This window comes from Haemaphysalis longicornis, unplaced genomic scaffold (assembly GCF_048455015.1).
Source record: "Haemaphysalis longicornis isolate Haplotype H1 unplaced genomic scaffold, Haemaphysalis longicornis Haplotype H1 scaffold_2, whole genome shotgun sequence".
In the NCBI taxonomy this organism is placed as follows: Eukaryota; Metazoa; Arthropoda; class Arachnida; order Ixodida; family Ixodidae; genus Haemaphysalis; species Haemaphysalis longicornis.
The window spans coordinates 179347605-179362010 of NW_027526295.1; the positions used below are offsets into that span (position 1 = coordinate 179347605).

Here is a 14406-nt window from a genome sequence, read left to right on the forward strand (position 1 = left end):
CCCGGAGTGGGAATGGGCGATGTTCCGGCATTCCGAGGAATTGAAAGGAATGGAATTTAGTCAACTTGTAATTCCCCGGAATGGAATTGGAATGGAATGGGGACGCCCATTCCGCAACACTGAAAGCAACGCATAGGACAGAACGGGCGGACTGCTAAAACTCTCTATTCTTTCCCCGCCAGGGAACAATTCTATCGGCCAGACGCGCATTCTGGCCTCCCCAGACAAACGATGAAGGCTGAAAAGCATTCTCGCGGCTACGCTATTCACCCGTCGCACCCAGTGTAAGCAACCAGCATGAAAGCAAGCACAAGCTGCGGCCTGCTGCGTGGTTATTCTTCTGCCTTTGACCTTCGAGGAAGCACTAGAGCTGAAGGGTGGGCAAACTGACCATCTTATAGGAAGAGAAACGCAGTAGCGCTTTGTGGATTTTTGTACTCGAACCTTGGCATCAAAAACAGCCAAATCATAGCGATGTAACGGCAGGAACGCCGTTCCTGCCGTTCCTTCAAAAACGTAACGAGTTACCGTTACAGTTCCACCGACCCTTAATGGAACGGTGGCGTTCCTCCGTTCCTCCAAAAAGGAACTAGTTCCAGGAACGCCGTTCCTTGTAACGCCGTTCCGTACAACACTGATGCTGGGTCCTGCCTAGCCTGATGCATCCGCTCGGCGTCTTAGGCAAGAACTGCTCTATTTAGTGACACCAGTCCCGCTAGCCTTCAAACATAATCTGCAAACATAATCTTTACCGGGAACACATTGTGCACAGGCGTCTTATCATCCATAATGTGGTTTCCATGCTTGTTTTGTGGTTTTCTTAAACAAATACTGAGCTCTTTTCTTTATGTCTAATTAATTCATAGATTGATTTATTGTGGGGCTTTACGTGTCGACGCTACGAAGGCAGTGAGGTGCACCGTGGTGGATGACTCCGGATTAATTTTTACCACCTGGGGATTTTTAACGTGTGCCGATATCTCGCAAACACGGCAGTTTTTGCTTTTCGCCTGCATCAGAAAAGCGATCACCGCGGCCGGGGACTGAGTCCGCGTCCTTGGGATGCCTGATTAATTAGCCTGACGTATGCGTTCGGCGTCTTAGGCGAGAACCTCTGGGTCCTGCCCGGGGTTTTTGTTCACGACACAAAATTTTCCGACCAACTAGAGGCTAACATCTTCGCTGTAAAAAGAAGGCGTGCAGGACCGCCCGCTACTGCCAGTTAGATTTGTTCGAAAAAACGATGCCATATACACAGCGGTACAAGAGCGAGAAGGTGAAACGAACCATTCGGGTAGTACATTGGTGCATGAGATTAGTGCGTGGACTGTTTCGCTGGGGGAGAAATAAGATAGACCACGCGCGCATGTCGAAGAAAACATTCGTCTAGATGAGCGTGGAAGCACACATAGGCGTTATGAGTGGCACTGCATATAGGTTTCATACCTCCGTTGCATCATGGCCAGTTTGTGTTGTTTGTATATAGATGTTTGTGGGCCGTTCGCATTATATCATTATATCCCGCCGTTGTGAAGCAACGTGCAGGTATATATCATGCTGTATGAAAACATAATAATTATAAATAGCAAATACTTTATACTGAGCGCAAATGTGATCTTTCGGCTGTTATCGTTTCAAATGGAATTTTTTTCACCTCGTGGTTTCATTGAGGTAGCCATAATACCCCTCAATTACTCCAACGTTTGGAGTAGCCAGCTCCTCTTTATGTTAAAGCTAAACTCTTCAATAAATACATTTCCTCTCTCTCTCTCTCTCTCTCTCTCTCTCTCTCTCTCTCTCTCTCTCTCTCTCTCTCTCTCTCTCTCTCTCTCCCTTTCTTTCTCTCTCTCTCACTCTGTTATTTATGGTTGCGACATCTCTTCGTACTTCTTATGATAATGTTACGTCCCACAACAATATAGAAGGCTGTTACGATATCGGCTGGCGACTCCTTTCGTTCGTTCACGTTTTGCGGATGATGACAGGAAGCACCTGGGGCTGCTCAGTGTCAGCCCTCTTGCGACTGTACAAAGCGCTCTTCGTAGCCCTCTTGCGATATAGCCTTGCAGCTTTACATGCTGTGTCCAGGATGAACTTGGAGGTTCTGGAAGGCTTGCAAGCTCGAGCACTGCGAACATGCCTGGGCCTTCCAAAATGCACCTCCACGATAGGAACCTTATGTGAGGCAAGGTGCTTTTCTGCGACCACCCTCCGTTCACAAGAATTGCTCCGCACTGGCCTTCGACATGTTTCTCGATGCTTTGCTCATCCACTGGCTGCCGCTTCTGCATCTCGCGTGGTGCACGTCCTGCCATCTAATTACCTCCGACCCAAGCTGCCTGCTACCCCCCGTGGTTGTACGCGGCATGGGCTGTGTGCATCACTGTACCTGGAATAGGCAAAAATTCGTCTATGCCCGAATCTGCCTTGACATATTTTGTCTTGGAGCATATCCAAACCCGTTATCCAGACCACATCGAAGTGTACACGGATGGATTCGTGACTTCGGCGTCTTCGGCAATCGGCGTATAAATTCCGTCAGCGGGACGGTCCATTAAAGAAAAGCTCAGCCACAGAACATCCTCCACGGCAACTGAGCTAGCAGCTGTCAGAGCAGCACTTCTTTACATAAGCGGAAGACCCGCTCGGCGGTGGGTACTTCTTTCCGATTCCCGTCCAGCCTTGCAACTACTAAATAAGCCGCCTGATTGTCGCAATCAACTTGTCTGCGATATGAACAAAATATTTTCAAGTGCGGTGCGCGAAGGACATGAAATTTTTCTTCAGTGGATACCAGATCATTCTGGTATAACGGACAACAAGATCTCCGATGCGGTCGCCAGAGAAGCCCACGACCTCAACTTCACCGTTGGAATCCCGTTTTCAAACGAGGATAGCAAAGCAGCTGCGATCGACCTAGGATGGCAACTCCAGCTGCCGGCTTGGCAGGATCCTCTGAGCAGTTATGCGCCTCATCATGCTATAGACCCTCAGTGCGATTTCCCGTATCCACGGGGTCTGCCAAAGCGCACTGAAGGCGTGTTACACCGGCTGCGACTTAATGTTGCATACACCCAAAGCTTCTCGTTTAAGCTGGGCTGGGTAGAGTCGTCATTGTGTACAGTGTGCTCTACTACCGACAACATCAGGCACATTTTAAGCCACTGCTCACAATATGACAATCAGCGGGCAACAGCGTCGAAAGCGCTTGTGAGACTACGGCGCGGATGTCCTCTGAAACTCTCACACTTCCTTGGACCCTGGCGAAATCGTGAGGAAGCAGTGCTGGGTACAAAAACACTGCTTACTTTTCTTGCGGAAAAAGGGCTAGAAGAGGTTCTGCGAACTCTCTGAGCATGTACAATTTGTATATGTGTGCATTTCTCCTCTTACTCCCCTTTCTTTCTTTCCTTTTGTTTTTCTCTCTATTTTTCGCTGTCACCTCACTGTATTCACCCCATCTGGAGTAGCAAGCCCTACTGTTAGTGGGGTTGACCTCTTCAGCTTTCATTAAAGGCGTTCTCTCTCTCTCTCTCTCTCTCTCTCTCTCTCTCTCTCTCTCTCTCTCTCTCTCTCTCTCTCTCTCTCTCTCTCTGTTAGCTGCGTCTTACTTCAAAGTAAAACGGTTGTGTCAGTGATGATCAAGAGTTTGCTGTCGAAGACCGTTTTCATTTTTTTTCCTTTTATTTTCTTATCTCCATCTTTACAGTTATATATAGGCCACCATCTGGTGATTTGACTTGCTTTTTTTTCTTTTTCGGAAACTTTACTGTGTTTTGCGAACGATAATAAACTCAGAATGGTCATTGGTGGTGACCTCAACTGTAACTTGTTAGAAGTGAACACAACGACTAATGAACTTTTATTACTGTTAGAATCAAATAATTTTAAGAATGTAATTTCTGAACCTACGCGAATTACGCTGGAAGCTGAAACTCTTTTAGATCTCTTTATTACACAGGCTGAGGTACAAAACATAAAAGCCGGAGTTATCGAAAATACCGTTAGTGACCATCTTCCGATTTATATGTTCATAAAGGCTAATCCCCAATGCAAGAAGGTTTATTCATCCTCTACAGTTCTGATTGAGGACATCACTGATACTACCCTGAATACTTTCAGGGAACGAATTACTTTATTAAACTGGCATGATGTATTAACCTCGCACAATGCAAATGATGCCTACAATATTTTTATTGACAAATTTACTTGTGTCTATAAAGAGTGCTTTAAATTTAAAAAAAAACGTGTGAAATCTAAGAAAATACGTAAACCTTGGGTCACCACAGAATGCCTCGAGATGATCCGCAAGAAGAACTTCTTGTACGTGCAATTTATAAAACTCCGGAAGCCAGAAGATTTTAAATGTTTTAAAAAATACAGAAACCTTGTAACTAAAGCGTTGCGAAATGCAAAGCGGGACTACTTCACGAACCTACTGAATGAGGTCACTGTGAGACATCCCGATAAAACATGGCGTTCACTAAACACACTTTTAAACCGGTCGCGAACGTGCAACGAGATAACCCAAATCGAACACAAAGGTGCTGTTCTTAGTGGCGTACACCTGGCAGATGAGTTTAACTCTTATTTTACTAACCTAGTTAAAAGCAACCACGACGAATCTATCAGGCAGTTTCTGACAACGCCTAATGAAAATAGCGTATTTTTGAGCCCAACGACGCAACAGGAAATTTTCGCAGTTTTTATTTCGCTGAGCAACTCGAGGTCCAGGGATGTTGATGGCATTTGCATAAGACCAATAAAGTATGTTCTTGACTGTATTTTACCAGCATTGGAGCATATTTATAACCTATGCTTGTACTCTGGGGTGTTTCCAGACAAAATGAAACGGGCTAAAGTGGTAGTTATATACAAATCTGGAGATAAAAACAATTTTTCAAACTACCGTCCGATTTCTATACTTCCTGCATTTTCAAAAGCTCTAGAAAAGATTATATCAATACGAATCAATTCTTTCTGTGACAAGAATAATATATTATCAACTCAGCAGTTTGGCTTTAGGAAGGGTAGATCGACAGAGCTAATTACTAACACAAAAAGACATTATCCTACAATCATTCGAAATAAGAAACTAACCATGGGTATTTTCGTTGATTTCTCAAAAGCATTTGATTCTCCTAATCACCATTCACTATTATTAAAAATTGAACACTATGGTTTCCGCAGTGTTGCCTTGGCATTATTCAGATCATACCTTGACAATAGGGAACAGTGTGTTTTGATCAATGAATGTATGTCTAAATTTATGAAACTAACCGCTGGCGTTCCTCAGGGTAGTACACTCGGGCCACTACTTTTTAATCTATATGTCAATGATGTCGTAAACATAACTACTGAAGCTACATTTATTATCTATGCCGATGATACGAGCATCTTTATACAATCTAAAGATCCGCATGAACTTTGCCAAATGGCGAACGCTACATTGGACAATCTAAATATATGGAGTGCGGCTAATTCACTTAAAATAAATACCACGAAAACCAAAGCAGTTGTGTTTACCCCCTCCCAGAAGCGTTTATATTATCAGTTTTGCGTTCGAATTGGCTTAAGCAACATCGAAGTAGTATCAGAAATTAAAACACTTGGGTAATCTTTAATCAGAATATGTCTTGGACTTCGCATGTGAACCGAGTGATCAGTTCTCTGGCTAAGATTTCAGGCGCTCTTTGCAGAGTCCGTTATGTTTTACCTGAGAAATTTAAGTTATAAGTTTTCAAAGCTCTTTTTTGCTCCCAGATAAATTATTGTACCTTGGTCTGGGGAACTACCTCAAAACAAAATATAAATAGGATTTACTCAGCCCAAAGAAAGTTCCTCCGACACATAGCAAACCTAAGCTATCATTCACCCGTTGACCATCTTTTCCATTCCTATAAGGTTTTACCGTTTACTTCTTTATACAATTTAAATTTACTCATCAGGTACAAAAACAGCCTCAAGCATAATAACACAACATTTTTATCTCTATCCAGTTTGCAGAGTGTCCCTGAAACTGGGTATTATTTTCGAAATAATGATAATTGGGTGATTCCGTTTTGTAGGACCAACCACGGCCTGGATATGGTTAACAACCGTGTACCACGAATTCTAAATGAATTCGCCTCCAAAGGAATTAATTTACGTAGTATTACACCTACTCAACTGAAACTTTATTACCTTCACAATCATTTGTAAACACCGCTTTTTTTTCCCTTCCTTTATTTGAATTGCTATGCATTGTTTCATTTGTATTTGCCATTGTGCGTTTGTAACGTGATCCCAGTGTGTTGCAGTTCTTTTTCCCTATATTCTTTGTGCTGTAGAATCCTGCACTTTTTTTTCCACCGAAGCTAAACCCTACAAAGTTGTAGCTATGTACTAGATGAGTCTTTCTTTTTCTTTTATCCTTCTTTACATTGCACTGCAAATGTCCAGTGTCATGATTTTGTTTGTGAACGTGAAAAGCATGAAAAAAAAACTTTTTTTTTCCAGTCCAATTTTTTTTTGCCTGGTGTTGTATTTTTTACCTGCAAATAAGAAACTCCGGAATTGTTCGCTATGTGCCCTGCTGCTTTGTAAAGGGAGTTGGGTCCCTGTCAAGCTGGCTGCGTCCAGCTTTTTGCCCTCCTTCCTGCATTTTCTGTTGTTGTTGTTACGAAAATGCAAAATAAACGAATGAATGAATGAATGAATGAATGAATGAATGAATGAATGAATGAATGAATGAATGAATGAATGAATGACCCCGTGCCAACTCGCTCTCGTGCGTATACCAGGGCGAATTCGCTGGCATGACTCATGCTTATAAGTAATAATACCCAGGAAAACTATCGATGCTGGATTTTGCTGGGAACCATCTGCACAACAAGCCTCTACAGTTTCTGCAGTTTCTCTATAAGTTTCTGCTGACCGGCAGCCTAAGCCCAGAGCGTCTGTAGTAACGATATATCAAGCCATCAAGTCGTTCAGAAGTGCGTCGAGTGTTCCGACTGCGCCGCTTTTAGCCGCAATTGCTCTCTGCATTATAGTCTGTGCGTTACTTTAGGCAAATAATACGTAGCAAACATTATTTCTAGACCTGAATAACGGCCCAAGGTCCTGAGCCGTTCGAGAGGGTCCTTAAATTTGGACAGACGTGAGTGACGTGTTTTATTGTGCTGAAAAGTCACACCCTGCGCCCACGAGACTCTGACATAAAATGGGGTGTAATCAGATTCTCTACTTCCGTTGCAGGTTGCACACAATGCTAAGTCAAGACCTCGCACACCACTAAACCTCCTCTGAACAAACATCACAATTGTCGGCATTATTTCGGCTCAACCAACCTTATGACCTAATCCTCCGAAGCTTCGTTCAATTCGATGAAATCACATTCAGATGAATAATTCCGTTCCGTACAACGCACGCTTAGGTTCTGTTACCCTTTTCTGTAATGCTTCTTAAACTTAATGTAATGTGAAAAAACGCTATACTGCCTTTTTCACACTAGCACAGACAAGCGGTACCATGCCGTTTCGCGCCTTACGTGTAGGGGGTTCTGCAGCGCCGGGTCTACGCAATACCACCTACATTGGTGGTGTTGGTGTACGGGTTTATGTCTAGAATCGAGAATATTGTAGCGTGAGCTACACTGGCTGAGGTTGAGCAGTTTCGCGTGGCTCCTGGAGAGCCGTGCTGCGCATGCGCGAGGAGCAGGGACGTCTCACGGCGCACAGCTGGCGCGCCGGAGCCACCGCCGCTGCGACTGGATTGGATTGGATTTATTTGGATTGGATTGGAACTATTTTTAGCAGCAGTAAGCCGAATAATCAGCTAATCCTAGACAACCAGGAAACCAAAGAATAACCTTAGCCCACGCTACGTATATCCTGGCATAGCCGAGCTAAGCCACTCCTAATTTTTTTCCTGCGCACCATAAAATCTTGCCGAAAAAAAAATCATTTCGCTTTATTTTTCTGATAGACATGGTTTTACCTTGTTCCAGCGAAGCTTTCGTTGCGATCGAGTTAGGTTCATACCAGTGCATCTTAACGGTTCGTTGTGCAGCTGGTTGTTTTATAACGCCCCTTAACATAACACTGATGTTTTTTTTTTTATTAGAAACAAGATTAGTTGGAATGCAACTAATGCAACTAGTTGAAATGACTAACTGATCGATTGAATAAAATCTATGATAACACAACAGGTCCCTTGCCAAGCAAACAGCCGGTGCACATGATAAAAGAAAACTTCGAAAGAATTTCGAAAAGTGCTTTATGTAGAATTCTAGCGTCCGCTAAATCCTGTTTAAAGTTTGAATGTGGAAGAGTTCTGATAACCGGCTCTGCACTGGGAGCTTTCCTAAGGAAGCACACGTTGACCTTTAAGCTATAGAACGCAGTCCGTCCATCTCCATTAAAAATTTCCTTCCCACTTATACGGTTCAATTGTTTACTCCGAATTACTAAGCTGCACACAATGCTTGAAAATTGCCTCGTCTTTGGACAAAGATATACCCACTGGCAAACACCCACATGTACCAAAGTTCCAAAGTATTATGCTATCGTCGTCTCTATACCCTCAGCAGGCCTCATTGGTGGTGTACGCCTTTCGGGTGACCGTATGTGTCATTTGTATGAGTAGGGTGAGCGCAGTTTAGAAGCCTGCGGGGAGTCTCCTACTACCCGATATGTGTTGCGCTCTTTTTGAGCCATTGCTCTTCGAGAACAACAGCTTCCTCATGACACACTAACGCAAAACAGTGACATAACAAATGTGCGCATGCGCGGGCGTTGACTTGCAGTATGAATCCAGTCCAATCCAGTATCCAGTATCCAGTATCCAGTCTAATGCGGTCCAGTGTAGCCTTGAGACGCTAGTGGCAATTATCGTAGCAGACGACACGGAGGTTCTGAGAGCAGCCGCGCCTGCACACTGCGCATGCCTGCAATTGCTTCGTCCTTTGTTTGTAGAGAAAGAAAGATGCCTCAGCAGAAAGAACTGCCTGTACCACACGACGCACGATCCACGTTTACGGCCACAAGGTGTATAATAGGTGGTCATCTTCAACACAAACACCCCCAAATGTAATTACGTAGCACGGTGTTGCTAGCGTTGAGTGTTTTCTATGGCTTGCCCCTGGTCCTAGTAAGCAGTGACGGAAGCGTATACAATTTCAGCATGAGGTAATATAAGCAAGTTCAGATGTGTACGACAAGGCGGGGAAATGCGCCGAAGACACACCGCCACTATGAAGCTCGCTGCTCCGGATTAATTTTGACCAACTGGGGATCCTTAACGTGCGCAGAAATTGTGACGCCCTGCGTTCTTGCTTCTCACTTCCATCTGAAAATCAACCACCCCGGCTGGGATCGAACCCACGTCCTTTTCCTCAGCAGCAGCCACTGAGCCGCCGTGATGGGTTGGCCGCTATAGTGAAGTCGATGATGCTCCGTACTGAGGATCAATCTCAATGCAATCCTAATTCGTATAGTTCGAGAGTATTGTTTTTAACGCGAAAGCTTTCTTAGTTGAACCGATGGCGTCTTGTCAAAAAAACTAATGCATTTCCCCGTAGACCAGAAATTTCTGGTCGACCGGAAATCTCTGACAGACCTCTGGACACTTGGCGCGTGCATGAAACCTGGATTCCATTTTGTCAAAACGCTTACTCGAAAATTGCGAGAAAGTAACGGTTCTAGCTAAGTAAATGCACGATCGATCACGAAGAAGGAGTACAATAGTGTACTTTTATCTTATGAACCACGTCTCGGTGTACGTTAAATCATTCGCAGATGCGTTTACTTAGTGCGCGAAAAATCGTCGCATGGGTGTGTTTTTCACTTGTGATTTGGGTATTCGAACGTTTGACGATCGAATGAACGCGCTTTCCTTGGATTAGGCGAATTTTTCTCCCTTCTCTGAACTTTATTTGGGAAGGGATGGTAAAGTTTTAGGAAGAACTTACTGGAACGCGAAAAGAATTCCCAGTAAAGTACATTAGCTTGCCTTTGAAAGCGCTAAATGACGTTGCTTCCGACCCCGTGTGCGCACCCACGCCAGCACGGTAAAATAACCGTGAGTCAAGTTATTCATGTTAACAAAAATTAATTCTTAAAGAACCAAAGCATTCCATCTTGACAGAATGTCTGCGAGATGTGAGGAGATCGAATGTTATCTAAAGTTGGAAAGAAATTGGGTGTTGGGTGCGCTTCATGTTTTTAAGCGCCTCGCCATACATGTTCTGTATTTCGGTGTGACTTCGCCCTAAAGAATGAATGTTCTCAACGATGTCAGTGCGTTCGTGTCGCGCGCTTTCTGCACCATTGCGCGGTCGCACACGTGACAAAAACACAAGCCGTGATACTGGAAAGTCAAAATGTGGGAAATGATGTGTTGTGACACGTTAGATATGTTCATACGATGTCGAAACTGTTCGAACTTCCGCTCAACAGAGCTAGCAGAGCCGTGGCCCCCTAACTGGCACTACTAAAATCCACATTCTCAGAATGTGCCAATCGCTATTTCTCTTACGAGCATAGCGTAAACATGCCTCAGAAAACACAAGAGTTTCTTGAAAACATCATCGGAAGTATACGTTGGTGCGCTGAACTTGCTGAGCGTATAATGAAAGTCTGATAATGAAGGTCTCATAATGAAGTGTCATTATGAAGTCTCATAATGAAGGTTGAAATTTGGGGTATATTTGGCTTCACTTGATCCATAGTGCAGCAGAGAAAAAAAACACTCACAAGAATAAGAAAGGGTACATAAAAGCACACACAATAGCAAGAAAGGGGACGTACGCAGAGTTGCGCATGTCCCATTTCTTATTCTTGCGTTTTTTTTCTTCTGCGCTGCACTCAGGATCATAACGGAGCATATAGTGAACAAATGGTCCCGTGCACGTATGCCTATTGTATCATCTTTGTATCAGTATTTTATCAGTAAACATAATACGTGAAACATACAAAACAAGTGGGGTTGAAGAATCGCCGCGGCGAGGCGGCGTGATGAGCCTAACGTGCGCGACACCTTGGCGTCCTAAAAGGCGCCGCAAAAGCGCCGCAAAAGCGCCGCGGAGCTGTCCCACGTCGGCAACGGCGTAAAACACGGCCCCGCCGGCGTTCGATCCGCCTCGACCCGCCTATAAACACCCGTACATGAACCGATTTGGGCCTCTTCACGCTGCTGCAGCGCACAGCGACGCCCAAACGAGATCAAACCCAGCGCTGGCGATGTGAAGTAAAATAACAAAACGAAAACATGCGCATGGTTCGAGCACACTAGAATATGCCTTCTAACTTGTTTTTTGGACGCAGAAAGCTTTCTAGAACAAAGCGTCCGCAATTTTCTCCCGGTGACAGAGTCCTGCAGGCGGTCAAGCGTTTGGGGGAGGCCAGTTCTGGGTCAGAAGTAGAGCCTGTTTTGTTTCTCTTGTGTGGCTAAGTTACTAACAAAGCGGGAAGTCGGTTGAGAGTTCCGTGTGCTCACTCACCTCGAGTCGATGTCAGTTTTCTAGGATGTCAAGGTCCTTCCAGCGCAGCCTTCCCCCTTCGGTAAAGGCGTTTCAGCTTCTTCCTTTTGGAACCCCTTGACCTCTAGGTCGACCGGTGACGGCTGGTCTGTCGACGACGCAGCAGGCAGTTAAATTGGTCGGGGCCTCTATTCCCACACTTTCACTCCGTGGTTCTGAAATGGCTCGGTTGCCACGAAGTGAAGGAAGCGAAGGCTTGTATGGCCACAAAAGAGGAAATTTGCACTCGCTGTGACACAGAAGAACCGTTCCAACCGCTAAGGTAAGTAAGTGCGCTGGGTCACAGTCACTTTTCTTCGGGGGGGTCCTCCGGGATGTTGGAATCGGACAGCACGATCACAAGTTGAAGAGCCACAACAGTGTGACTGCAGAAAACACACCGCTGAGAACAAAGGACGGGCGAACGAATGAACGTAACCTCTTTTGGCTTTTCTTTTTTTAACACTTATCGTCGGTCAGAAGCCCAAGGCGCACAGGACGGCCGAGGTCTTCGAGCCGGCGCCGGCGTCTGGCGAAGCAAAACTTCGCACCCGGCTACGGCGGCGCAGTGGTTGTGCCGAGCTTGAGCCTCGGCCTCGCCTCTCCGCCTCCCTCGCGACCGTAACCCACCTCCCTCCTTCTGCCCACAGCGTTCACATCCTATCTCTCTCGTCTCGTCTCTTCCTCAACTCCTCCAACGTGACTCTAAAGACCGTTCTCCTTCCTATGCCTCTTTCCACCGCCCTTGCCCTTTACTCTCGGCACAGTGGAAAGCTGGCGCTCGGCGCTCTGCTCCACTTGTTGTGGGTTTTTTTTTTCTCTCTCCTCTGCTTATGTTGACGATTCCACTGCAGCAGTGTGCACGCCGGGCACCTGCTTTGCTTGTTTTCGTGCCTCTCCGTTTGGGAACGAAGAGCCACCTCTCCCCCACCCCTCCGAAATCAATAGGGCCAATCAGGATTCTGCGGAGCTGGTCACGTGACGGCACGTCCTAAGCGTTCGCGCTCTCCACGCACTCTTGTTGCCTCGCTTGGCTGCTTCTGTGAAGCTCGTCAGCGCCAGCTGTCGGCATTAGGAAAAACTAGGCTGCCCTTCGCCAATAAAAAAAGAATGCGCGGGATTTCTTTTATTACCGCGTAGGAATAAGCGGTGTGCTCGTGACTAATCATTGCACCAGGACAGCAGCAATACTTACTCATGTGGAATTTTTTTTAACCTCCTTGTTGAGCATATACGTTTTTTTTTTCCCTGAATACAATAGCGTGGGAAAACCCAAAGAAAGAAAAACGTACATTCAAATGTAACAGGAAGGAAGCCAGGGAAGGAGGGAAGGAGGGAAGGAGGGAAGGAGGGAAGAATGGAACAAAGGAAGGAATGAAGGAAGGAAGGAACGAACGAACGAAGGAAGGAACGAAGGAAGCAAGGAAGGAAGGAATAAAATAACGAATGAACCAAAAACAAGGAAAACCAAATGAACCAAATAAAAAAGTTTGCAAAAGAGAATGAAACTACAGGGATGAAAGGGGAGAATAAAAAACTTAGCAAAGAGTAGGCATTGAAGCAAAGGAAAAAAAGAAGAAACAGAAAATTTAGAAAATGGGAGCATCACATGCCGGTAAAGAAGAAGGAAGCTGGAGTGAATTAACTAGAAAGAAACTAAAAAGAAGTAAGTAAGAACGGAAGAAAGGTAACACGGACACGCGCTGCAGGCGACGTGCTCTAAATTTCTCTTTCAAAGAAAAAAAAATGAGGAAAGGAGAGCAGTAAATGAGGCTTCCCGCGGTTCAAGATGTCAGCGCACACAAATGGGGTTCTGATTACGGTCGCGTAAATATCAGCGACATAAAAATATGAGAGCGAAAGTAAATTACGTGAGGACGTTTGCTCGAAAGAAGACCGGTCGAAGCATGAAAAGCAATAAACGAGGAAACCTGTGCCCAGAAATTGCAGGAAAAAAGTCAGACTGTGACTTCTTGTTGCAATTTTTAAGCAAGGAGAAAAACTTCTGCTCCAGCGAATGCACTACTTCAAATTTTTTCGCCCAGAAATTGCAGGAAAAAAGTCAGACTGTGACTTCTTGTTGCAATTTTTAAGCAAGGAGAAAAACTTCTGCTCCAGCGAATGCACTACTTCAAATTTTTTCGCCAGACACAGGAAGCAAACAGGCTCTGCTTACGTTGTTACACGCAAGGCTTCCCATGATTAACAAGGTTTCACGAGATTTATATCCCAACGTGCATAAATTATAAGCCTGTTTCTTTGCATCATTTATCGGGTAACGTTACTACGTGATAACCTGAGCCACGTTGAAAAAGGTTGGCAAATTTGTAGAGCAGCAAACCGGGACTTATGTTGAAAGGACCTCCTCTTGTGATAAACAACCTAGTTACGGATCGCGCGCTTCATTTTTTAGTTTTGAAAAATAACAGGAATAATAACATTTCTTTCCGTGATACGTATGCAGGGTGATCTTCAATCCATATCTGCTTTAAGGGTGTATCAGTCTACGTCACTTTTTTTCTCAATCAATGTTACTATTTTCTGAAATCCTTTGTTTATTGGTTAACTACAATTTAACGGATCAGCAAATAACCTTTTGGAAAAGCACAAAAGGGAGTTAACACGAACAAAGTTGAGTAGTAATTAGGAACTAACGCTGGCCTGCAGCCTGCGAGTAGCTCTGTCGAATGGGTTGTCCGATGAGGCGTCCTTGTTACACACGTTTTGACGCGTTGATGGTCCCCGAAACCATCGCTGCCGTCTTCACGTGAGCCAGTACAAGTCCCGCCCACTAACAATATAGTCTCTCTCTCTCTCTCTCTCTCTCTCTCTCTCTCTCTCTCTCTCTCTCTCTCTCTCTCTCTCTCTCTCTCTCTCTCTCTCTCTCTCTCTCTCTCTCTCTTTCG

At 44.9% G+C, this 14406-nt stretch overlaps 1 protein-coding gene across 4 annotated transcripts in view; it reads right to left on the reverse strand.

Annotated features, from left to right (window-relative positions):
* LOC144169567 (sodium/potassium/calcium exchanger Nckx30C-like) overlaps nucleotides 1-12158 on the reverse strand; it is a 357968-nt gene extending 345810 nt beyond the window's left edge. For 2 of the 4 annotated variants that reach the window (XM_077698801.1, XM_077698799.1), the window contains exon 1: nucleotides 11483-12158. The gene's annotated coding sequence lies outside the window, so the exon portion shown is untranslated. The remainder of the gene's footprint in view (nucleotides 1-11482) is intronic. The other 2 variants (XM_077698803.1, XM_077698802.1) reach the window with 2 other exon arrangements.
* Nucleotides 12159-14406: the final 2248 nt, after the last annotated feature.